Source organism: Tiliqua scincoides, chromosome 1, assembly GCF_035046505.1.
Source record: "Tiliqua scincoides isolate rTilSci1 chromosome 1, rTilSci1.hap2, whole genome shotgun sequence".
Classification (NCBI taxonomy): domain Eukaryota; kingdom Metazoa; phylum Chordata; class Lepidosauria; order Squamata; family Scincidae; genus Tiliqua; species Tiliqua scincoides.
Genome location: NC_089821.1, coordinates 270,831,129 through 270,855,649, shown reverse-complemented (window position 1 = coordinate 270,855,649; position 24,521 = coordinate 270,831,129). Strand labels below are relative to the sequence as shown.

Here is a 24,521-nt window from a genome sequence, read left to right as displayed (position 1 = left end):
CCAAAGCAGCTTAGGATGCAGCTGGAGTTCACCTCAGGATAAGGGGCTAGAATTCCCCTTAGCCAAGTAAAGCCCCAGCCAGCCCTAAGGAGCTTCTCGGATCTATGCCAGCTATATAGCTGATGAAAATCTGGGAAGTCCATGAGGGCTACTTGGGCCAGGGACGGGGGTTAGGATATGGTGTACACTGCCGTCGCCAATTCCACTTCCTTGGGCCTGATCCACCTCCTGTTCTGCCCTCCTCTGTCCAAAAATGCCCCTCCCCACCTTCCCATCACCCTCTCCCAGCCTCCATGCTGCCCAGCGCACATTTACCTGTGCCATCTGGCACTGCTGAGCTGGCATGGGCTTCTGCACAAGCCCAGCTGGCTTCCAAATGGGCAAAAACGTGACTTACTGTATGCTTGTGACACTCAGAGCTGGCACAGTCTCAGCTGCACCGGCTCACACCCCTGTTTGGATTGATAAGGATAGAGCAGCAGCCCACCAAAATGAAAGGGAAAACATACCTGAATGCCATCATTAAATTCCTCTTTTATTAAATTTAATCTTTCATCGTTTATTGATTGTCTTATCTCTATACATTCAGTGGCATGCGGCTTGTTGCTGATACTAAGGATAGACATATCCTCTTCTACAAATTGTATTTGTAGCCCACTGCAGGAAAAAGAAGGCGGGTGCTTTTTCATGCTGCTTCCAGACAGAACCTCTGCCCTCAAGTTCCCCCATGAGGCCACATTTATTTTACCTAACTAGACATAAAGTTGGACTCAAGCAATCTATGTAAAATAACTTCTTGTTGGGAAGAGGAAGCATGTTCACGCCATCCTCCGTGCACACTTCTACATATTTCTGAAGCTTCATAACAGGGGAGACGGATTTTGTGATTGTGGGGAATAAATAATCACTTGCCTTCATTCACCACCCTCATTCAATTGCTTTCCGTCTAGTTCACAATCTAGTTTTAAGAAATGGTTTGCAGCTGGTATATGGAAAGGCTCTGTGGATTGGTTCACTTTCCCATCTGAAGGAATGTGCAACCCTCCCTCCTCCATCTATTTTTTTCTAGGCTTACAATAAGACACTTTTTAAAGCTCATTTGGTCTCCACTGTGAATATATGAAGCTTCCTTACCCTGAAGGAGACCATTGGTCAGCCAGCCTTGTATCTACCCTTTCTCTGATGGGTTATGGCTCTCTAGAGCCTGCAAAATGTTTGAATCTGATGAGTAGTGTGGTGGATGTCCTCTGAGGAAGCTGTGGGTTGGTCTGCTGTTTTATGCTTCAGGTATGATTTCTTAACATTGCTTTTAAGGAATTCATTGTTGGCTACCATGATGCCATTTCCAGCTGATGGGTGGAATGTACATTTAGAATAAACAAATTATATACAAACATGGTCTCAGATTTCAAGTGTTTTCATCTGCTCTATTCTTACCAGTATTATTAGCAATTTTATTGAAGGTTCCATAAATTTCCATTTTTGCATGCACTGTGGGCTTTGTAGTCTTAAGGATGCATAAGCAGTCAGCTCTCCTGCATGATATCATGAAAAGAGAGCATTTTCCAAATGTTATGTCCAGTGGAGCTGCAAAAGCAATGCAGATTTCAGCTGGTTCTCATAGGCTCAAAACCGTATTCTGCAATCATGAATCATTACATGTTAACTCAACTTCCATTTTATGGCACTGTGACCTTTAAATGCCAGGGCAGCAACAGGGCTAAAGGACCATTTTCACTTATCTGGCAGGACTGCAGTTTATTCTTTCCTCTAGTGATAAATGGACATTTGTTGTGTTATATTAATTTTAGTCTATGGGTGGCAGTCCTTTTCTAAATTTCTTGCATCATGATTGCATTATAGTCTTTCCTGCTTTGAGCTGATAAAATTTGCAGTTTATTACACACATCAAGAGGAACTCAATAAGATCAGTGCTAATTACATAAAGTACAGGGGGTACATGAACAGATGTTAAGTGAAGGTTAATACAGTGTGTCATTTTTTAAAAGGGAGGTCCGCTGGGACTTCACAGTAGACCAGATGTATCATGTACATGTGAATTGAAAAGAATTATAGTGAAAATGTATGCAAAGTGGCATGCATTGCAAAGTACTAAACACTTTGTACTGTGTATATAGTCTTCGGGAACTCTTGGAGAATGGTGATGTTCCAGAGGACTGAAGATGAGCAAATGTTGTCCCTATGTTTAATAAAAGGAAATAGATCTGTGAAACTACAGATTGGTCAGCTTGTTCTAGAAAGATTCCAGAACAGATTATGAAGTAGAATGTCTGTGAGCGTTTAGGAAATAATGGGGTTATTTCTAGAAGCTACCATGGGTTCATCAAGAACAAGTGGTGTAACAGCCCAATTCCGACTTGCCAGGGGCGCAGGACTGCAGCAGTGCCGAAAATGGTTGCCGCCACATCCTGCGTGCTTCGGGCAGCTGCCGGCAGCTCCTTGGGAGCTCCTTGGGAGAAGGGGACTTTCATCCCCTTCCCCCGGGTAAACGGAGTAGCCCTGCAATGGGGCTACTCGATTGACTGCCAATCAAAAGGTCAGTGGTGAATCCAAAGCCTCCGTGTTGGGCGGTGAGCCTGACATGGAGGCTTTGGATCTGGTGGAGCTTCACTCCATTGGTCCTGCCTCCCTCCCCGCTCCTTCCCCCAGCACGCCTCCTCCCCGTCCTCTCCCCTCTCCCGCCATGCCTCCTCCCTGCCCTCTCCCCACCCTCCACCTGCCTCCCCCCTCCCCGGAATGCTGCCTCCCCACTGCCCCCATGCCTCCACTTACCTCTCTGCTGCTCAGCAGTCCATGTGATGGCCGAGCAGCTGAGCTCGGGTGCCTGCCCAGCAGTAGCCCAGTGCTGGCCAGTGCTGGGCTTCCACTGGTGCTCACCCAGCACTAGGGCTTGCAAATGTCTCTTATGGCATGTTTGCGACAGGGCATGCCAGTGGTAAGTTGTCTCTCTTTTTTGATAGAATGACTAGTCTATTAGATCATAGAAATAGCGTACCCAGATTTCAGCAAAGCATCTGACAGAGTCTGCGTGCTATCCTTGTGGATTAAATGGTAAAATGTGGACTAGATGTGGGCTATTCATGGGTGGCTTAAAAGCTGGTTGAACAACTGTTCCCAAAGAGTGCTGGTAAATGACTCCACATCAACTTGGAAGAGAGGTTGATGGGTCCTGTACTGTTCAGTGTGTTTATAAATGACCTGGATGACGGGGGTGGGGGGGATCCTTATCCCATTTGAAGACGACAAAGCCTGGAGTGATAGCTAACATCCTAGAAGATATTTAAAACTATTTTGTTTTTTTCAAAACGTGGTTTTTATTTTATTTTTTAATTTGCATTTAATATAATTGTGATATTTGAAAATCTTAAAATTCTTTAAAAAAAACAACACCGGGGGGGGGAGTGTTTAACTAATGTTTGCTTTGGGGCCATTAAATCTACTCAGCTGGCAAGAACATAGGAAGCTTTTGTATACTGAATCAGATCCTTTATAGCCCAAAGTATTATCTACTCTGTAGGCTCTGGCTCTCTCAGACTGAGGTCTTTCCTAGCTGTAGCAGGGACTATTTAACTGGATCCTTCCAAGCCCTTCTGTAGGCAAATCGTGAGTGAGATTTGGCCTGGAAGGATGTTATCTCTCCACAAACTCCCCTTAACCACAGCATCAAGACTGGACTAAAGTGTTTTAACACCAAGAACAATTTAAGTGAGTTCTGGGAAAATACTAAGCAAGGTTGTCCTGATTCCAATGTGCTCACATAAATTCTTATCTTTGAAAGAAAAAGTATCAGATTCTCCAAGTTGGTATTTAGGGGTTTCATATGAAAATATCTCTCAAATTCAATATAAGCTGAAATTGAAATGCGATTTGAATTTCTGAAATTTTGCAGTTTGAATTATGGTGAAACTCCATTCAGCTCCAGTAGAAAGTACAGGTATAAGGAGAAAAACATAAACTAAATGTCAGAGTCAGGATGGAAAATTTATATAAGCTGCTCAACTAGGGAATATTCCAGGGTAAATGGAATTGTCTTCTTTGAGAGGTTTTTAGGACACATATGAATGTGAAAGGAGATCTACCAAATGGTTGTCCTACCAAAGGTCATCTCACTCCAACACCCTGATTTCCATAATGGTCATGATCAATCTGTCATCTCCAGAAACCCAACAAACGATGGGTCCATTTGTCATCTGCTATTCATTGGCGTACTTCCTGTAAACATGGAGAGTTCCGCAAGGCCATGATGGTTAGTAGCTGTTTATAGATCACCAATATCTTTAATTCCCACCTAAAGTTATTTAAGGCTGCAGTTCTATCCACACTTACCAGAGTATAAGATCCGCTGACTATAATGGGACTTACTTCTGAGTAGACATGCATAAGATTGGGCTGCTACCCAGTAGTTATTGCCACACCTTGTGTCAGCGCAAATTCAGAAATCAATTCTGCAGGTGTGAAGAAATGCTTTTTTTGGTCTTGAATCTACTCCAAGTCATTTCATTGGATGACCCTGAGTTTAAATACCCCTATTATAAGAGAGAAGAAAAATATTGTGCCATCCACTTTCACTTCACTATGTGTAATTCTATAAACATCTACCATGTTTCCCCTTAGTAATCTTTTACTAAGCTCAAAAGCTCCAAATGTTGAAGAGACACTTGGCCAACAGTCTGAGGCTAAGAGGCAAAGAAGGAAGGCCCATAGCCAGGGAGACAGACCAGGGACAGACTGCACTTGCTCCCGGTGTGGAAGGGATTGTCACTCCCGGATTGGCCTTTTCAGCCACACTAGACGCTGTGCCAGAACCACCTTTCAGAGCGCGATACCATAGTCTTTCGAGACTGAAGGTTGCCAACAGACTAACGTGTGTGTGTGTGTGTGTGTGTGTGTGTGTGTGTGTGTGTGTGTGTGTGAGAGAGAGAGAGAGAGAGAGAGAGAGAGAGAGAGAGAGAGAGAGAGAACGAGAGCCCACTGTTCTTCAGGACTATGTGATCCTAGCCACTCTGGTGTTTTTAGCGCCAGAAGAATGTTGAAATATTCTGAAGGTTAGATTATGAGTAACTTCTGAAAGTTTCCATGTGTACCCTAAATAACCTCACATAGGAGGGTTCCAGGGAGCTACGGTCTATTTTTGCCATCTTGATCGCTGCCTCTTTATCACATAATATTGCTTCCCACAAGTAAATGTCAGGAGTTGTGACTGAATTTTCACTCTTGATTGAGCAGTTCAACTAGAATAAAAATGGGAAAACAAAATTTCAAGAAAGCACCAACAAAAATGAATACAGAGCACAAAAGCATTTATCTCGTTTTAGTTTACTATTAACTGCTGGTAAGACAGTTTCCGGCGTCAATTCAACTAAATAGAAGAAGAAGGTAAAATGGCCAAGGCCAGTGGCCCATAAAATGGTCAGTCTCCCATACAAGCATTGTAAGAAGGTAGTTTGGGATTCTGTTGGGCTTTAGCTCTATTCAGGCTTATGTGAGCAGAAGCCTCAAATATGCAACTTTCCCAATTCCCACACTGTACAGTTCTTAAACAGGTCCATACCTCTTCTTTTTGGCAATATTTTTTTTCCTCTGTGTGACTGAAGGATTGTATGAGGCATCCTACTCCTAAATTTCCCATGTGCTTTGGGTTGGGGATCATAAGATGTCAGTTTATGTCAGCTTCCATAAGAAAGTGGAAAGTATGGCCACTGAAATAGAGTGAAACTTACCATCCTGGTGTCCCTTCCACATTCATCCTTTTAGGTTGTAATTCTTCCTGCATTAGTAATTCATAATTGTAATTCATCTGCATCAGAAGCCAATTGGAAATGAGGATTTCTGCTGCCTTACTAAAGATACAATTAGCTTGGTAACAATGACCAGATCTGTCTTTCCATAGAGATGCCATCATTTCAATACATTTATACTTGTAAGTGCAGAATAAAGAATGGCCCTTTAATGATCAGATGCTTATCAACCATTGAGACCAGGCAATCATGTCTAAGTGTATTAACAATAGAGGCATATCATCTTACATCTTGTCGGTGTTTGTAGCAGATCATGGGCTATAATCCTAGTTTGTCTGAGGGTAATGGCAAAACCCTCATTAATTTCAAGGAAGTGAAGATTGTCTTCCAAATCATTCCTCATACAAGATGAAGAAAAGGGTGGGGGGCAAGCTCATTAGTTTCCTGCTGGCTGCTACATTTATACATTCAGCAGAAATAAGTTGTAAGGCTTTTTCTAGATTATACTACTTTGGGCTAGCACTGTTTCCAGGCTTGGAAACACGAATCTTGGCCGGTTTGCAATGATCACCTCAGTCTGGAGTGACAATTATAGCCACAGAAGAACTTCTACAGCTCAGATTAAAATCTTAGTGTGAAGAATTTAAGTTCTCCCTGCCTCCACCCACTTTCCCATCCATTTAATCCATTGCCCATGCCCATTTCCTGACAACCCCCCCCCCCCCAAAAAAAATAAAAATTAAAAAAATAAAAATGACCCCTTGTGCCCAGTTGTTTGCTCCTCTCAGGGCAAATAACATCTTTGGGTTGATTTTTATCAGGAAAACTGTACCTTGGAAAAAGTTAAAACCTCTCCCCCCTCACTACAGTCCTGATCCAGATTGGGGGTGGGGACGGGGACTGCAGCTCTCATTTCATTTAAACAGATGGAAATACAATGACCCATTTCTTATCATGCCTCATTTGACCCTTTGAAATCAACTGATCTAGTATGAAAGCTGGTATTCTGTCAGCCAGACAGATACATTTGATGGATAAAAGCATTCTACTGTGGGCCAGTTTTATTTATTTAAAAGATTTATATCCCACCTTTACTATGCTGAAGCAAATGCCCCAAACGGCTTACAGATCCTATAAGTATGTAGTGTTCAGTACAGCAATTTTCAACTACTGTGTTGTGGCACACTGGTGTGTCATGAATGGTCTACAGATGTGCCATGGGAGTTTGGGGGGAGGGTCATTTATTAGTAGGGCCATTGGGGGAGTTTGAAGGAGAGCAGAACCAGTGCCATACTTCAGTCGACTATCATTCGGCTCAGGTGTGTTATTCTCTGTCAGCTTGCACAAATGCCTTTTTGCTTGTTGTTTCTGTATCTTTGTTTTATAAATGATAACATAAATCATTAAAAAAAAACTGATGGTGTTCCTTGACAATTTTTGTGCCTTTTCAGTGTGCTATGACTTGAAAAAGTTTGAAAGTAACTGGTTTAGTAAATCAGACTAAAATTGGAAACAGTGGGTTCAAATCCCCACTTAGCCATGAAACTCACTCAGTAACCATAGGTGACTCACTGCCCAGTCCTGAGCTCCCATGGCAGGCGGCTTCGGCGGCACCAAAGACGGCTAGCACAGGCACTGGCCCGGCATTAGGCCTCGCAAACATGCCTTATGGCACATTTGCAACAGTGCGCGCCAGTGATAAGCCAGCGCGTCGAGCCCAGGATTGTGCTCTCATTCCCTTTCCACCTAACCTACTTCATAGGCTTGGTTGGCAACCTTCAGTCTCGAAAGACTATGGTATAAGCCTACAGCACCCAGTATTCCCAGGCAGTCTCCCATCCAAGTACTAACCAGGCCTGATCCTGCTTAGCTTCCAAGATCAGATGAGATTGGGCATGTGCAGGGTAACAGTTGCTTCATAGGCTTACTGTGAGCATAACTTGGTGGGGGAGACCTTTGTCAACCACCCTGAAACCTTGAATGGGGAACAAAATTGCAGTAGTAATTATGCTAAGTCAGACCCTTGGTCCATCTCAGTATTGTCAGTATCGATCGCAGCAGCTTTCCAGGGTCTCAGGCAGGAATGTTCCTGGGTCCATCATGGAGATGCCATGTGACCCTGCATGACAAAGCATTTGCTTGGCTCTTGAGCCACAGTCCTTCAACCTGAGCAGCTGTGAGAAAATAGCTCCTGCACCTATGAAATAGGTCACACTGGAAGTGATGAAACTGGTGAATGTTACAAAAGTGTGGCTTAATTCCTCATGGAGTGCAATCAGAGGCACATCATCACGTCATTGCCCCAGGAGCTGGGGTTTCTAATTATGCCTCTGATTGCACTACGTGAAGAATTAAGCTTTGTTTTTGTAACATTCACTGATGTTACATAACATTGTGATGTCACTTCTGGGTTCTCTCTGAATGAGAGGGCATTGGCAGCTGTGCCCCCCATTCCTTTTCCTGTGGCGGCTGCTCTTTAAGCAGGTGCCCATCAGGGTGCACCCTTGTTACACTTCTGAGCGCAATGGTGGCTACAGAACAGGCTGACTTTTCCCATAGGAAGATGACTTGCACAGAGTATTCCCGAATGCTTCGAGAAGTCCGGGGGAACAGGAATTGCTTGTTCATATTCTTCTTTGAGAAGATGGAGCACCTCGTAAGGTGAAATTGCAACCCTCTGAGCTGCACGGAGGGATCGGTGTTCAGAAAAGTTCACCACAAACAGTATGGGGGTTTCTTTTCTTTTTTTCCTGGTGTGAGTCAACAGTGATTTCTGAGCTTGTTTATCACGTAAATGTTACCCGGGAAATTATTAGACGGTTGCCATGGCAGCAGAGGCCTGGCACTGCTAACATGCCTTCCTGTAAGCAGTTAAGACAATGATCAGTCTTGCACCCCTATAGCTAAACAGTCAGTTCCCAAGTGTGGAAGTGACAGATAACATAACACCTAGTTTTTACTGATAACAAAGCAATTTAGAAATATTTATCAGATGGGCTGTAGCTGCTCAAGTGCATTTATGAATCTTATGGAGATAATGTATACGTGCAAGAAAATTGAAAGCAAATGTGTTCCCATTTCATTTCCAGAAGCTTTACAAAGGAGGGATAAAGATGTCAGTGTGTGCTGGAGCCAGAAGTGGGGGACGGACAGACTTTCAAGCCTCTTTCTTTTGGCTTTCTCCTCAAAAGCCCAGATCTGCAAGGAAGAGCCAGGGCACATCAGTGGCAAATTAATGATGAAGCAAGGATTTCATCCCAGGTCTGACACTTCATGATTGAGCCACTGATGCGCGTCTGGCTAAATGGTGGGAAGTCAGACCTAAGGGGCAGTACTTTGGGTAGGCTTACATAGCCATTCAATCATTATCTTATTACCTCGGTTGCCCATTTCCAAATTGGAAACAAATGCTGCTTACTCAGCAGGCTTATCAAACAAGGCAAATGGGATAAGAATTTTCAAAAACTTTTGGACAATTACTGAAATTTGATAGTTTCTCTTAGGAACAGGGCCTATTCTGTGATGGCACCAGCTATGTAGCATGTCCTCCACAGGGAAATTTGTACAGCCTCTCATTGTATACCTTCAGGTGCTTGGCCAAGACCTGGCTTTTTATATCAGCAACTGGATAGGATCGATTTGATATGGATTGTGCTTTCTTGGTTTTTAAAAGTTGTTTCTGAATATTAGCTGCTGAGCTGTTTGCTTTATTTTGTATGTGTTATTGTTCCGCATTATGCTATATTGTTAGCCACATCAAGCAATTTAAGAGAATCAAGGTATAAATGTTTAAATAAATATGGAAATAATATATGTAAAAAGCCCCCTGTCAGGGATGCTGTAGCACAGTCCAGAACCAAGCAGATGTTGTCACATATAGTCTTGTCACATATAGTGTTGCCATATATTTCTTTCAGCAGTTTGGTACTCATTTGGCCAGTGCCGGCAGAATTTGTGCTTGGTTTACAGTGTGAGGTCTAACAGCCTGATCCTATTCTCCTCCCTTTGCTGTGCAGTGATGCCAAAATGCTGCATTCTGCAGTGGAGGGGGCAGTTGCAGATGGTAAGGGAACATCTGGGTAAGGGAACATTTCCAAACCTCTTCAGCACAGCAGGATCTACTCAGTCCTGGACAATCGAATTTGCCAGCACAGGTTCATGTGGACCCATGCTACAGGATCGGGTCCAGGAAGGAGGTTAGGATTTTACAGTGGCTGCTGCCACCAAACCCACCCCTTTCCTGGACCAGAACTGCCCTTCTCCCACCCCATTGCTATCTCATAGTTCCTCATTCTGTCCTGCCTCTTCTGCCATCCTACCTGCCTCAGTGCGTTGCTGGCAATTGTCTGGCAGGAACAGGAAGGCTCTGGCCTTCCTGCCAGAGCTTCTGCAGCACGCTGTTCCGAGCACCTTTTACAACTGCTGTATAAGTAAAAAATATCAGATACTCAGGTGTTTGGGAGGAACCACAGGAGCTGGATTTAGTCACCCTCTCTCCCCACCTGCATCTCTGGAGACTGGGTTACTGCATATCCATGCAATTGGTTTTGGGTCACTCGATGCATCAGCCAGGGGTGAATTGTACTGAATTCAGCTGGGATTAAAAATAGTTCCATTCAGAATTTAAACTTAGCCACTTTCTCTCCTGCATTTGCCTGGATCTTTATTTTTCATTTTCTACACTTATCCAGGCACATACAAATTCAAGAGTTGCCCAGAGCAGTATCTGAAAGCAGAGGGTGTACAATCAAGTACTGTACTATAGAGAACACAAGTGCTGCCACTTATAGTCTAAAACAAGATGCACAATGCTTTTCCTTTGCTGCTATGCTACCTATTTCAACCTGCAGGTGGCAGCAACTTGCTTTACAAGAAAAAATAGGGCTGCGAGGCAATTAAAGATATTTCCATCAATTAATGGTCTTGTTTTTAAAGGATTGAGGGCTCCTGAGTGTTCTTATTCCTGGAGCTCTTGACTGATGGGCCCCATCTCCAAACTGGTGTCAGAAACTGGATCTAGGTCCAGTACTGATCCAGCTGGCTGTTCGTCCTCTAAGGCTCCACCTCCAAGTTACTACTTGGGTAATGAGGGTAATATTTCAGAGCTTCTATTCATTTTTTTTTTAAAGAAGGAAGAGGCATTTTTAATATTTGTCACCATCACATTTTGGGCATGGATTATTTAAATTATCTTACAGAAACACACCATTATATTGGGAAAAAAAACAAGCTCAATGCCCATCAGTACTATATCCTCCATTAGAATGCGGGTAAATTGACCATAATAACATTCACATATAGGAAATTCAGTGGTACTACTGCATGTGGGGATTGGTGCATTTTATACCATCCCCCTGTTATTTCCACTATCTCCCTTTCTCCCCTCATCTGAGAGCACCATGTAACGTTTGCCATGGGAATGCCATCAAAAATGGTGCATATCACACCATTTTCTGTGGCTTATCCATAAATGATGGAAGGGATATTAACTGTGTAATGGAATGAAGCAAAGGTAAAAGCTTGGAGTTGTTCTTCAAATTCCATCTAAAACCCCATCTTTTCCAGGAAGACTCGGTACAACACTTGAGTTCCTGGTCCCTACTATAAGTACGTGAAACTGGGGCAAAAAAATCACATATACCTTCCCTGTTTAGCTCTGCCTCCACTTTTTATCACTCCGTAATCTCCAATGTGTAAATTTCTAGATTCCTTGTACTCTTTGTAGAACATCATGTGCATTGATGGTACTATGTACACAGGATGACCACATGTCCTCTTTTCCAGGACATGTTCTCTTTTTTAGCCTCATGTCCTGGAAAAGAACTTAAATATCCTCCTTTTCCCTGTGAGCAGGTCCCTGCAGACAGTGCATGGCCTTCTTGTAATTAATAAATTATATGTAATATAGGTCCTGCTGATGACTGGAGCTGCAGGGACAAAATTCTTTCACTTCCCACAGTAGGTGGGATGATGGATTTCAGCAGGGTATTTCTGACCGCAAAGCCAACGCCATGTTCCCTGGTTTCGTTTGGTGGTTTTCCCTGCCAGAAAAATGAGAAATTTCTCTCCTTGACAGATCCGGAATCTGGCAGCCTAGTCTCTTGAAGGGCGACGATGTCCATCTGCAGTCTGCTCAGCTCCATGTCGATGACAGCTGTTTTGCGTGCGTCGTCTATTATAGCCTTCACTCTTTATAGCCTTCATAGATCTCACAAAGGCTTTCGACCTGGTCAGCAGAGACGGCCTCTTCAAGATTCTCCCCAAGATTGGATGTCCACCCAGGCTCCTCAGCATCATCAGATCTTTCCACAAGGACATGAAGGGCACTGTTGTCTTCGATGGCTCCACATCAGACCCTTTTGACATCCGAAGCGGAGTGAAGCAGGGCTGTGTTCTTGCACCAACCTTGTTTGGGATTTTCTTCGCTGTCCTGCTGAAGCAGGCCTTTGGAACTGCAACAGAAGGCATCTATCTCCGGACCAGATCAGACGGAAAGCTCTTCAACCTCTCCAGACTGAGAGCAAAATCCAAAGTCCAGCTGAAATGTCTGCGTGACTTCCTCTTTGCCGACGATGCAGCTGTCACTACCCACTCTGCCAAAGATCTCCAGCAGCTCATGGATCGTTTTAGCAAGGCCTGCCAAGATTTTGGACTGACAATCAGCCTGAAGAAAACACAGGTCATGGTTCAGGATGTGGACTCACCTCCCTGCATTACAATCTCTGAGCATGAACTGGAGGTTGTCCATGACTTTGTGTACCTTGGCTCAACGATCTCCGACACTCATTCTCTCGATACCGAGCTAAACAAGCGCATCGGTAAAGCAGCTACCACGTTTTCCAGACTCACAAAGAGAGTCTGGTCCAACAAGAAGCTGACAGAACATACCAAGATCCAGGTCTACAGAGCTTGCGTCCTGAGTACACTTCTGTACTGCAGCGAGTCATGGACTCTTCGCTCACAACAGGAGAGGAAACTGAGCGCTTTCCACATGCGCTGCCTCCGACGCATCCTCGGCATCACCTGGCAGGACAAAGTTCCACAGTCCTGGAACGTGCTGGAATCCCTAGCATGTATTCACTGCTGAAACAGAGACGCCTGCGTTGGCTTGGTCATGTCGTGAGAATGGATGATGGCCGGATCCCAAAGGATCTCCTCTATGGAGAACTCGTGCAAGGAAAGCGTCCTACAGGTAGACCACAGCTGCGATACAAGGACATCTGCAAGAGGGATCTGAAGGCCTTAGGGATGGACCTCAACAAGTGGGAAACCCTGGCCTCTGAGCGGCCCGCTTGGAGGCAGGCTGTGCAGCATGGCCTTTCCCAGTTTGAAGAGACACTTTGCCAACAGTCTGAGGCTAAGAGGCAAAGAAGGAAGGCCCATAGCCAGGGAGACAGACCAGGGACAGACTGCACTTGCTCCCGGTGTGGAAGGGATTGTCACTCCCGGATTGGCCTTTTCAGCCACACTAGACGCTGTGCCAGAACCACCTTTCAGAGCGCGATACCATAGTCTTTCGAGACTGAAGGTTGCCAATACATGTAATATAGTTATAAATTTAATAATAAGTTATATAATGATTAAATTAACCACATGAAATCGATATACGAGTGTTTTTAGCTTTTATTTTGTCATGTTCTACATTTTTCTTGGATGTCCATTTTGGGGTGCCTTGTCCACTTTTGTGGTTATGACATCGGGTCACCCTGTATGTACATCATTATGATTGGAACTAAATTAATAATTATTATTAATAATGAATAATGATGCATATTAATGTTATGCTTTCAGAAGTATTCCCATGGTGAATGAAACACGTACTCACGCATACAAAATTTCTATGCAGGGCAAGCATGGGTTGCTGCAAAATCATGGACAGTTTACTGCATTATTGCATTTGTGAGGTTGCATCAGTGCAGTAGCTTTTGCGACCAGTTCTTTTTCCTGGAGCAGCACCAAATATGGCTGCAAACAAAGAAGAAGAAGCAAAAAATCTCATCCTGATCACAACCAGAAAGCACCGCAGTAGAAATTAGCCATGGGCAAAAGCTTGTTATTGATTTTTGAAAAAAATACCTTCTCAGTTATGGTAAGGATAAAAGAATTTTTACCATGTCTTCACTTCTTCACTCATTGGTTCCTCTGAGGCACAATTAGGAAGTGAAAAATAAACCTTTGTTTGGAGGAGTACTGGTATTTTAGGGTTTATTCACACATGGTTAGATTCCACTCAAGAAGACCTGCATGGATTCACAGAAGAATGTAAGAACTGCCCCTACCCTATTATAAAGTACTGATCAAGGGAATGGTGCAAGATATGAAAGAGTGAAGGAAGAGACACACCTCAATCTGGTGCTAGTCAGTGTGACATCATCACTACAGCAGATGGTCAGAAGGTAGCAGGTTGGCTTCATGTGCTCCCTTCACCTTCTTTTTATCTTTGCCAACCACTTTTACTGGCCTCCACCATGCTCCCCTGCCCCCCACCACCTCTTCCCAATCCTGCCTTACTGTCATATGAAAAAGGCAGAGATGAACACAAGTGTGATGAGAAGGAGCATGGAAGTGACTTAGGCCCAAATCCTCACCGACTTTCCAATGCTGGCATAGCATAGCAGTGGCATCCTACAGTTGAGTGGCACTCATGGAGGCCTCCTCAAAGGAAGGGAATGTTTGTTCCCTTACCTTGGAGCTGCATTGCCCTTATGTCAGTGCTGGAAAGTGGGTTAGGATTGTGCCCTTTGAACATCTTCCAGAGGACTATTCTCCAGCCCAACTCTTTTCCTTTCCTCACTTCCTCTTCTGCTCTGCCTTGTCATTTTCTTAAGGCAGTAGGAGTGGAAAAGAAGGTGATGACAGGTCTGAGTCAGAGGAGAGAAGGAGGAGGTAGCAGAGGAGGTGGTAGTGGTGCTAACATACCACAATTTAGAATGGGGAGGAGGGAGAAGGAGAGGGCAGGGTGCCCACATGTGCAGCTGAGGAAAAAGGGTGGAAGTGACAATGTGCTGCTTCAGGTGCAGGAGGGGGTGGGAGCATTTGGACTGAGTTCTAGTTTGTGACCAATAGCAAGAAAATGTTCAGCGCTGTGATGGGGTGAAAATGGCAGCTGGTGGACTCTTGAAGGCTCAGGAGCCCTTTCAGGGGCTTGGCCTGCCATTTTATAATCCCCTCTAAAAAACAAAGTAAGCAAGAAGGCGTTAGCTTTTTGCTGAAAACGCTGGTGGAGGAACAAAACGAAGGAGGCAGAGTTATGAAAGTACTTTTGCCTTCCTTGTCTCTGGCTCACATGTGAACCCCAGAGGACAACTCAGGCCAGTGATGACGATAATGAATTGACACCAGGTGATTATTGTACAATCCAGGCAGTTTGGCTAATTAAAAACCTCCAACTTCTTTAAATCTTCCCAGCATGGTTTCCGTGGCTGTAACCTAGTCGTTACTTACTGTGTGCTTGACGCCTTATTAATTTTTATGACAGATATGCCAAAGCACCTTTGGAGGTCCAGCTAAGCATTCTTTCTTTCCATAGGGTAAAATTAGGAACAGTCAACCACAAAGAGCTGGGCCATGAACCAGAACCAACTGACTTCACCTCAGTAAGGCTCTAGTGAAGCTCCCAGGAAGATTCTGGAGACTGTAGATGCCAGGGGGGCTTCTCTGGAAAGAGATTTCAAAAAGGGAGAAAGAACCGTCATGCATCACATGACATGCATCACATGTACTTTACACACAGTTTACACACAGATGCATGTAAAGTACTGGACTATCCCCATGTCTGCATAAAAAGAGGAAATCAACAGGTAAAGCTTTTCTCAACACTGCCTTTCTATACTTGGAAGAGCTTCACCTGTTGGTTTCTGCTTGGTACATGGCTTTTAAAGGCTCAGAACCCAAGCAATGATGAGATGGAAGAACAAAGCCTTACAGAGAGAGTAATGTTCTCTGTCGAGGAGCAGAACCATAGACAGTCATTATGATTAACGGGCTCAATCCTATGCATTTCTACTCAGAAGTAAGTCTTATTGTGTTCTATGGAACTTACTCAGAAAAGTATGTATAGGATTGCAGCCAAAGGCAATCATTTGACAAAGGCTTCATCAGACCATACCACTTCACATGGCAACAGGGGTATCACAGATCTTTTCTGTGCTATAGCTCAAGCCCCACCTTGTACAGACTCTGACATTACCAATCTCAACCAGGATTTCATTTGCCCAGGAGGTCTTACAGCCCTGGAATCTGTTAGACCAGGGGTGCTCACACTTTTTTGGCTCGAGAGCTACTTTGAAACCCAGCAAGGCCCGGAGATCTACCAGAGTTTTTTTTACAATGTTCACGCCATCATAACATATAACATTTATGTGTACAATGTATGCTGGTGTATCTTGAGCCCCAATGAGTATAACAGGACTTACTCCTGAGTAGACATGCCTAGGATTAGGCTGTGAGGCTGCAATCCTAGCCACACTTACCTGGGAGTAAGCCCCATTGAGTACAATGGGCCTTACTCCCAGCATTTCCTCCCAGAGGCACCTGAAGGGGGGGGGGTTGGCACTCCGTGATCTACTCATTTTGCCTCGCGATCTTCCGGTAGATCGCGATCCACCTATTGAGCACCCCTGTGTTAGACCAAGCATTCAAGGGGGACTCACCAAGCATTTCTGAGGGGAGGAGGGTAAAGAACCAGGCTTCAGATCTGGGCATGGGAGCTCTGTTTGCACTACAGAACCATCTTTTCTTCCTTAATGCTCAGTGGAGTAAATCTATAGTGTTTAAAGGGGATAGAGGTTAGACAGTGCATATCCAACAGGAACTTCTTTGTGCAGCTACTGAGATTGTGGGATGCCCTCCACATGGAGATTCACAGGCCCCATCTCCTTCTGTTTTGAGGCAACAGTTAAATATTGTCTCAGTAAGCTTTTGACTTACAATTGTATAAGTAGCTATTACTTTAAAGGAGGTGATCTGCTAATTTACTGAATGTTTTGCATTGCATTTTGTCTTTTTAAAAAACTAGATGTTTATTGCTAGTTTGCTACAGTGCTTTTTTCCATATTTGTAAGCTGCTTTTTAAATAGAAAAGCCGGTGAAAAGTAAAGATAATAATAAATGGGGGGGGAGGGGGAGAGAGAGAGAGAGAGAGAGAGAGAGAGAGAGAGAACAGATCCATAGATTGCATATGCAAATTGGTGCGTGTATATGTGAAAGCCTGGCTATATGTTGTGTGATAGGCGTTGCGTGGAAGACTTGTGAAAGTGATAAGATCTCTGTGTGTGTGTGTGTGTATGTGTGTTTGTATCTTAAAAAAACAAAAAAAACTTTCATTTTATAATTTTGTAAGGTGGCTCCCAACAGTTAAACAGTCATTTTTTGCATATCATTTCTGGCCCTCAGCAGGCACCATGAATGGTGACTTCAGCCATCTGTATGAAATGGGTTTTTCACCAGTGATCTAACCTAACCAAGCACAAAAGTACAAGGAAGCACAAAAACAGTTTCGGGGGGGGGGGGGGCAGAGAAATCTAAACACCGCAGTGTACTGACTCTAAACTCAAAAGAATTGCCACACAATCTTAAGCCTATTTATTCAGAAGTAAGTTCCACTGTATTCAATGGAACTTGCTGTAAGGCAAGGGTGTTTAGAATTGCAGCCTTAATTAAGCACTAAATAATATATTGGAAGCAGATATATGAACGAGTTGTATGAAAGCTGAGTGCCTGTGTAAATGGGGGATGTGTGCAGTGTGTTGGAACGGGGAGTGGCAGAAAGATTCCTATACTTACTATACTTCCCAAATCTTACTCTTGAGCGTTACTAACAAAAACACACTTGCTTATTTCCCTGGGTCTCCATTTGCAATCATTATATTTTGAGAGTCAAAGTTTAATTTTGAAAGCACAGTGGAAGGAAAATTCAGTGGCATTGCCTAGGGGACTGGAAGAGAGAAAAATGCAATGTAAAGTGTAAGCAAGTCTGTATGTTTCCATAGCACCCATATCTATAGTTATAACAGCATACATAGCTGGCGATGACGGCAAGCCAAATCCATATTACTTTCACTTAGAGGGCCTAGCGCTCAATAGAGCACAGAATTATTGATTTCCCTGGCAGGGAAAGGTTAAGACTTGTATTTAAGTAGCCACTGCAAGTCAACAGAGCAGAACAAGTCACACATGTCCGACCCGCAATAGCCGAGTGCTATTTTGGTAGTGTTTAAATGGCCGGCCAGCAAGCCAGCCAGTGTGGAAGATGGAATTGTTTCTGATGGGCACAATATCTCAACAATCAGGATTCCCAAACACATCATGTCTCACCTGCAAGTCAGTACATTTGGACGTTCAGCGGTCGAGCAGATGCCTTACCAATTGTTAGATGTTACATTTAGCAGTCTCAGGGTGACATGTGTAAGGAAAGGCCAACTATATATGTTTCATAAACACATTATAGGTTCTTACCAGACTAACTTGGAGAGAGCATCGAGGCAACTGGTCAGCAGCAGCCTGCATCAACCAGCCTTGCAAGTGGCCCACTCAGCAGCCAACCCTCTGGGTGTTTGTGGCCTATCCCACTGCTATTCATGTGGCTTGTGGCCTGTCTGATGGCTGTGGTGCTCCCCATCAAGGTTGGCAGGTGGATGCTCTTCTCCATTGCCCTGACCAAGGTCCCAACAGCTTCTGCGGACAAGTGCTGGGGAAGGCCTGTTCCAGCATCCATTTTTGCATGGGCCTTGGGGCCCTGGGTATTTGGCTCATGGTAATACACTGGCATATCTCATGGGTAAGATGGGGTCTTTAACATCATTCATGGACAAAGGACCTACCTGATTACCTTCTTCCATATAAACCTTCTCAACATTAGTATGGTCTGTTCAGGTAGGTGGCTACTGGAAAGAGGAACTTCTCTGTGGTGACCCCTAACTATGGAACCCTCTCTTTAGACAAGTGTGCTTGGCATAATCTCTGGTATCTTTTAGGGACCAGAGGAGGTCTGTATTCACCTCTGATGCTTTTAATTGCATTTTAAATCTTTTTTATTTTTAGCTGCTGTTTTTAGTCTGCTGGCTCTGTCATTCTTATCCTGGTGGCATTATGATTGGTTTGGGGGTTTTGTATTTTATTGACTTTCGTAAGCCACCTCATGGGTGTTTTGTCAAAATATGGAGTATAAATCAATATAAAGTAAAATGCACAGGCCTAGTCAACAGGCTCATAATTGTAAAATCATGCCACAAAAGGAGATAGGGTTTGGAGGGAGAAGAAAAATGTTGTACTCTCTGCATGAGACTAAGAACCAGACTAGATGTTACTTTCAGCACATGACAGGGGCTAGCATGCTTCTATCCAATTCAGTCTATAGCAACTAGATTGCCCCTGTGGATGAGAATCATGACAAAGGGGAGGGCTGGCTTAATCCTCTGTCCCCACCACAGTCTGGATATGGATCTTTTCCCCGCCTTGTGGCTGCTTATTTGACTGGAAATAGTGGAAATGGAAAAGGTGCAAAAGAGAGCAACCAAGATGATTACTGGGCTGGGGCCCCTTCCTTATGAGGAAAGGCTATGGCGTTTGGGCCTCTTCGGCCTAGAAAAGAGATGCCTGAGGGGGGACATGATTGAGACACAAAATTATGCAGGGGAAGGATAGAGTGGATAGAGAAATGCTCTTTACACTCTCACATAACACCAGAACCAGGGGACATCCGCTAAAATTGAGTGTTGGGAGGGTTAGGACAGACAAAAGAAAATATTTATTTACTCAGCATGTGGTTGGTCTGTGGAACTCCTTGCCATAAGAACATAAGAACAGCCCCACTGGATCAGGCAATAGGTCCATCTAGTCCAGCTTCCTGTATCTCACAGCGGCCCACCAAATGCCCCAGGGAGCACACCAGATAACAAGAGACCTCATCCTGGTGCCCTCCCTTGCATCTGGCATTCTGACATAGCCCATTTCTAAAATCAGGAGGTTGTGCATACACATCATGGCTTGTACCCCATAATGGATTTTTCCTCCAGAAACTCGTCCAATCCCCTTTTAAAGGCATCTAGGCTAGATGCCAGCACCACATCCTGTGGCAAGGAGTTCCACAGACCAACCACACGCTGCGTAAAGAAATATTTTCTTTTGTCTGTCCTAACCCGCCCAACACTCAATTTTAGTGGATGTCCCCTGGTTCTGGTAGGGTGAGAGTAAGAGTGTGAGAGTGTAAAGAGCATCTCCCTATCTACTCTGTCCATCTCCTGCATAATTTTGTATGTTTCAAAATTATGCCGCAGGATGTGGTGACAGCATCTGGCCTGGAAGCCTTTAAAAGGGGATTGGACAAGTTTCTGGAGGAAAAATCCATTATGGGTTCCAAGCCATGATGTGTATGCGCAACCTCCTGATTTTAGAAATGGGCTATGTCAGAATGCCAATGCAAGGGAGGGCACCAAGATGCAGGTCTCTTGTTATCTGGTGTGCTTCCTGGGGCATTTGGTGGGCCGCTGTGAGATACAAGAAGCTGAACTAGATGGGCCTATGGCCTGATCCAGTGGGGCTGTTCTTATGTTCTGATTTTCTCTGGAAAAGGCTTCCATTGCAACAAGACCTTCTCTGCACTGTAAATAGTGACTGCCAGGGGAGAGGGGGTCAGAGGAAGAAAACAAACTGTGGCAGAACAGTGTGTTAATCCCCTCCCCTGCACACACACACACACACACACACATTCAAACCACAGTCCAGATCCTTGGGCAGTGTGATGTGGCTCCCATTTCTTGTTAGCAGTGATAGCCTCTCACATACTGATAGTCACATCTAATGTGAGCCCCCCAGGAAGAAAAAAGAATTAAAGACCCCCCCCCACACACAATCTCCAATCTCACAATCAGAAACAGATGAAAATAGGATGCCATCGTGAGGGAAACACAACATTTTCTTTCAAACAAACATTTCTAACACTGAACAAAGGAGACGCCTGATGAATATTTAAAGAGCAAGAGTTCCAGGCACGAGGGGCTGGGAGAGAGAAGAGACTTGGATGAGGAATCTGCACAAAGGAGTGGAGATTTAGGAAGAAGATTAGTATTTGATGAACAGGGGGACCAGAGACGAGACTGAGGACAAGCAACAAAGACAGAGAAGGAGGGGCAAGACCGTAAAGAGATTAGAGGTTAGCAGAAGTTTAAAAACTTAATAGCAACCTGTAGAGAAAGCCAGGGAAGGAATACATATCGAGGTGCGACATGATCAAAGCATGAAAAACCGAGATGGGGGAGAGGCCAGAGTAGATGTGACATTAAAGGTTTCATTGTCTAATATGGGAGAGTTTCCCCCCCTTGAAATAGCAGCTGTGTGGGGGGCCCAATCTAGATCAGTGTCTAAATTTGGGGTATAAATCAATGACACCAGAAATAAGCACAGATCTGAGCCAGGAGGCTCACAGTTTGAAAATCATGCCATGAAAGAGGAAAAGATGGAGGGAGTGGGGAAAGCTTTCTATATGTTGATAGGACTGCTAAACTAGACCTTCATTTATGTGCATGATGCAAACTAGAATGCTTGTCTTTAATTCATGGCCCAGTCCTAACCAGCTCCCCGCATGGTGATGCGGCAGCGCCAACGTGGCTACTGCTGTATCACGTCAAGGGGTTTAGGCCTCGGGGTAAGTTCTCTTGCCTCAGAGTGAGCCCCTGGCACTGCTGGATCTACTAAGATCTGCACCAACTCTATAGCTGGTGCAAGTCTGAGTTGATCTATGCAGATGAACCAGGACCAGGAAGGGGATTAGGATTTAGTAGGCACCACTGCTGCTGATCCTGTCCCCCTCCTGGAACTGCTGTGTCCACCTTCCTGCCCACCTCCTTCCCATTCTGTCTACTCCTGCCCTCCACCCATCCTATTCTACCCCCTTATGTGGCTTTCCCTGCTCCAGTGGGCATCCCTGGTCTATCAGAGCGTGAACATGGCCACTTGCCACTTGGCACTTGTGGCAGTGACCAGGCCCTGTGTGCTGGCACTGTTGCATTTGTGACTGCCATAAAGCAGTCAATCACAGTTGGTTTGTTCCACCCAGACAAGCGGTAGGTATGGAAGCAAGCACCTATTTGCATTATCCATGCAAATATTCACATTATCCATTTGAGTTTCAAATGAGCTCAAAGCAACCAACTGCCATGGAGAAAACTCCATTTTGTGTTCGTTTTAAATAAAAAAGCAATACCATAAATATTAATAAACAACATTTGCATGGCTTACACAGCATCAGCCCTTTGACTCACAGAACCCGAACCCCCAATTTTTCCAGTCAATATGTCAAACTTCACTTCTTCTTTCATTTCAGTATTGCAGGAAGACATTTTCAATGCAGGGATAGGGTTCTGGAGAAGGGGTGTCGCAATCTTAACGAAGTAACAGAGTATTCTGTACATTCCAGTAGGGAACAAACTGAATTCTACTCAGTGGGAGAATCCGAGTTCATACTGCATGATTACTATGATAGTAGACAACGGAATGATGGCATAATTAGGAAGAACATTTATTTTTATAGAAGGGCTGGCTGCAAAAGGTGACTTTCCCACTGTAAAACTCACTGATAGAAATGTGAAAATGGGCATGTGTAATAGCTTCTACTGGAAATGTTTAAAAGTTCAAGTACAATAAAAAAATTTGAGCCAAATAAAAAAGGGGTGGGGCATAAATGCACCAGTCTTATAGCTTAGTCTACAATACATGTAAGCCCTGATAGTTTTCCAAAAAATATTTCGCCCATTGACCAACTGCAGGCTGGCACTCCTGCAGGATTGGGCTCTCAGTCTGTATGTCACTATCCAGCTGTGGCCAAAAGAAGTGAGAACAGCTGTACCAGGAAAAAAAAAAGCCTTTAGACACTCAATGGTTCAGGAAGATCGGATAGGACTCTCTGACCCCAACAAATGCTTCATAGTCAGGCTTCCTCAGTGGTTGGCATAGCTAGGAGATCTTGCTGGCTATGGAATCAGGAGCCAATCAAACAGGTGGTCAACATATACTTATTAAATACTTTGGAATATCGTGGTCTAAATGTATGATGACTTGGGCTGTTGAATTTTTTTGTGAACTTTGTGTAATTTAATGCAAATACGCTTTACTTCAGGCAATCCATTTTTGCTTGTCCTCTATATGTGTGCGTTACAGGCACATATCATGCCATAATGCCATTTTTTTGTATTTTTTTTTCAATGGGAGCTCTCAGACTAAATAGGAAATCCTTTGCAAAGCTGCTAAGGAAATGGGTAGTCCAGTAAATGCCTAGGGATGCATACTGGAAGCTGCTCCTTTCCTGAAAGGGGACAGGGTATCCTACTCACTTGTAAACAATGTGCGCACACAGATCTTTGAAGCGGGGGTGGTGCCTGCATGTAGAAGACCTAAATAGGGTTCAAGAGACATACTATTGCCCAAGAACAAGTTCTGCAAAGAGGGCAGAGGGAAAAAGGAGGTGCTTTTGCTATTTGTGAAAAATATTCAGTGCACTGAAGAGGATAAAAATGTATGCTCTGTTATCTTTGCAATGGTATAAATTATTCATTACCATGTTAATTAGCTCAGCATCAATTATATTATTGTCTTTACACAAATCACCACATGCACCCCATTTGTGCTGCAACTGCTAACCGAAGACAGGCTATTATGCCAGACAAAGGGTACAATCTACATCCCATTGATGCCAATTCCATAACTCTCACACATCTCAATGGAGTTGGATGGTATCCAAAAGGGGCAACTCCTTACTGTTTAGAGACTGAAGTTCTTTGCACTGGCCAAAGAAAGATTCTTTCCAAGTTACGGGGTACAAATGTCTGAATCTGGGCAGAAGGTTATAGACTCATTTAAAACATGTTTACCCAATCTTTGTATTAAAAAAAATATCCAAAGGAACTTACAATTTATACTGTAATAATAATAAAAAAAAATGAAAGCAAATAAATGTAGCAGGGAAAGCACTAGTTGCTCAGTTAAAAGCCGTGGAGAATATATGTGAGCAATTGAGAGTTTGGTGATGTTTCTTGTATTGAATAGTATAGTTTTTTTTGACATGGCCCTTGAGGCAAAGCTGTTGCTTTGATTTAATGTCATGCTGGTTGTTAGCTGCTGTTTGTTTTGCCCAGCCAGGAGCCAGGAGTGGCCCTGTTTTGGTTCATATAAAGTTTTCAGCCACTTTTCTCCTGGATGCCCATGAGATTAATACACTGACCTTAAGCTGGCATTGAAAACTAATCAATGATCCTGTGAACCTATCTGGGAAGTGAATTCCATTGATGGGGGTCACCACTAAAAAGACCGCACTCCACTTGTCACTGGCCTAGCCTCAGGCACTAGAGAAGGATGGAGAAAAGGCTCCAGATAGGCCACTGAAGGTTGTCAATCACAGTTAGAAACTCTTCTCTAGTGTTTGCCTTGACAGACAACTGCTGAAAGAAAGGAGAGCAGGGGTGTGGCATTATAAGTGGGGGTGTGGTTAGCACTCACAATCTCATTGAATCCCCTGCATGCATTATGTTCCTTGTGGACAGCAAAACATCTGAAAAAGGTTACAGTTGTACAGACACCGTGGCCACTGCTATTGATGCTATATATCCTATTTATCCAATGCCCAAAAACTTTGGGGGGAAACATGAAAGAGGGCTTCAGCTAACAAAAAATTGCTTGCAAGTGGAATGGTTTGTGGTGAAATTCTCAAATTAATAGGTTCTGGCCATACGTTTAACCCTGTGGTTTTCAAACTCCCCAGGATCGCATTGC

At 44.0% G+C, this 24,521-nt stretch overlaps 1 pseudogene; it reads right to left on the bottom strand.

The window, feature by feature from the left end:
* Positions 1 to 7,561: 7,561 nt before the first annotated feature.
* On the bottom strand, positions 7,562 to 7,683 carry LOC136637654 (5S ribosomal RNA; annotated as a pseudogene).
* Between the last annotated feature and the right edge of the window lie 16,838 nt (positions 7,684 to 24,521).